This window comes from Miscanthus floridulus, chromosome 19, assembly GCF_019320115.1.
Source record: "Miscanthus floridulus cultivar M001 chromosome 19, ASM1932011v1, whole genome shotgun sequence".
Taxonomy (NCBI): Eukaryota; Viridiplantae; Streptophyta; class Magnoliopsida; order Poales; family Poaceae; genus Miscanthus; species Miscanthus floridulus.
The window spans coordinates 69896463-69899035 of record NC_089598.1 but is presented as its reverse complement, the minus strand read 5'-3'; the positions used below and the strand labels follow the sequence as shown (position 1 = coordinate 69899035).

Below are 2573 nucleotides of genomic sequence, written 5' to 3'. Positions count from 1 at the left end.
GTGGCACTAGGCAGTATCAACAAGCATTTCTGGCACCAACACTAGGGATGACAACTTAGTAAAAAGATGCTAAGGAATATAAACAACATAGGGCAACTACTTAAAACAAGTGACACATTAATAAATAGCATCAAGCATTTTTGGCGTCGTTGTCAGGGAAGGTAGCTAGGCAAAGGAAGTATTGATTAACTTATACTTATTGATGTGATTGAAATAACCATTGACCTCTCCTCAAACAGGCTTACCCTTGTTTTGTCTACTTTTGTATCTTATGCGGGGTAATGTATGACCGGTTTTGACCTTCCAACAAACTACATTGACGATCTAGAAGCATTACTTAAGAGAACTAAGGCTAAACTCAAGAAAGTTTTAGCTTTATAGTCAGAAGACAACCAGATAAGGCGAAGCTTAACACCTAAATTTGAAACAATGGCTAACAAGACTCTATGAATTTTCTGCTCCAACTATAGCCAACATCCGAACTGGACCAATAGTCAATGTTGGAGACAATGGATTCGAGCTGAAGCCAGCCCTTATCAACATGGTGCAAGCAAGCCAGTTTTGTGGAAAGACACATGAAGATGTGAGTGCACATCTCCAACACTTCCTAGAGATCTATAGTACTTTCACCATGAAAGGAGTGACCTAGGATGCCATACTACTTCGTCCCTTCCCATTCTCACTTTTAGGAAGGCGAAGCAATGGTTCTACATCAACAAGGATAGAAACACTACATGGGATAACTACTTCACTGACTTCCTAGCCAAGTTCTTTCCCACAATCAAGACCAATACTCTGCGTGGGAGAATTTCAAGCTTTGAACATCATCATGATGAATCTATCCCCAAGTCATGGGAATGCTTCAAAGATTACATTGCAGAATGTACTCATCATGGGATGGAGAATTGGCTACTTATGCAGACTTTCTACCATAGGTTGACCAACAGTACCTATGAGACTATGGCTGCTGCTACTGGAGGTGCATTCCTGTCACTCACCATACCAGCTGCAATAGCTCTTGTGGAGAAGATGGCCTTTAACCAAGGTTGGAATAAAGAACATCTTTAGACCCACAAGAGAGGTGGTGGTATGCATCAACTCAAGGAGGTAGACATGGTGTATGCTAAGATGGACCTATTGATAAACAAGCTTGAAGGTCAAGCCAATGAGAAGCAAGAAGTCATGCATATTCATGATTCTTGCATGACGTGTGAAGAGTGTGGAAACACTAGGCATTCAGGGAACAATTGTCCTAAAATTCATGAGGACGTGAACTTTGTCAACAACAACTACTTTAGTCATCAACATAATCAAGGATGGGATCAGCAACAAAGGCTGAACTACCAAGGTAATTACCAAGGTAACTATCAAAGTAATAATTTTAATAATTTCAATCAACTACCCTTGACAGAATTAATTGTTGGTCAATCCAAACTTATAGAGGGATTATCTAGAAAGGTAGCTCCAATGATAAAATTCTAGAGAACATAAATAATAGAATGGATAGCTTTGCTTCTGCCATAAAGAACCAGCATAGGTTTAATAAAATGATAGAATCACAAATACCTCAACTGGCAGTTGTTGTTCCTCCATTTGACAAAGGTAAGATTCCGAAGCAGCCGAAAGATCTAGAAACTACAAATCTTGTTGATATTCACAATGCAATATATTACTATATACAACCATCGATGGGAAGGTGGATAGACAATACCTTGCCAGAAAAGAAGAGCAGTCTAGGGAGACCTGTCATCCCCAACTCCCTTGGACCTCACATTTTCCAAGAAGATGTCTATGACTTCAGAGCAAGTGTCAACATTATGCCTAAGGTAATCTATGATAAAATTAATGGAGATACTTTGTTGTACACAAACATGCATTTGTAGCTTACAGATCAATCACTCTGCTACCCTAAGGGAGTTCTTGAAGATGCCATTATTCGAGTGGGACAATCATATGTTCTTGTAGACTTTGTGGTTCTAGAAATAGGTTGGAGATGTAAGGGCACCCATTATCTCAGGCCGACCTTTCCTAAGCACCACAAAAGCCATCATCTACGTGGATATTGCCAAGATCTGCTTCACAATCAAGGATAAAAAGGAGAAGTTTTCTTTAAAAAATCATATCCTACAATCTCCTAGACATCCATAGACGTTGTACCTGCCTGAAGAGACAACAGTGACCAAGAAGAAAAACAACATGAGAAGGAGGAAGAACAAAGCTAGGAAGTCACAAGAAGAGTCAGTCAACATGATCAACACACTCAGATCAGAGTACAACCACCTCCTTGCTTCACCATTCCTCACTAAGAAGGATGATACAGGCGTACCCATGATCGAGTGTACCATTAAACAAAGAATATTCCACAAGACCTTCTGCGACATTGGGTCAGGTGTCAATATAATGTCCAAGGTAACGTATGAATATTTATTTGGTGATGAACCTTTATTTCCTACATATATGTAATTGCAGATGGCAGACCAATTGATCTGATTTCCGAAAGGAATAGCAAAAGATGTCATGGTAAGAAAACACGGCTAGTTTGCCCCTGCCGACTTCATGGTTCTAAACATGGG

The 2573-nt window shown here is 39.8% G+C and overlaps 1 non-coding gene across 1 annotated transcript; it reads right to left on the bottom strand.

Annotated features, from left to right (window-relative positions):
• Positions 1-792: 792 nt before the first annotated feature.
• On the bottom strand, positions 793-899 carry LOC136530059 (small nucleolar RNA R71). Its single transcript, XR_010777566.1, has one exon. It is a non-coding gene; the product is annotated as a small nucleolar RNA R71 (small nucleolar RNA).
• Between the last annotated feature and the right edge of the window lie 1674 nt (positions 900-2573).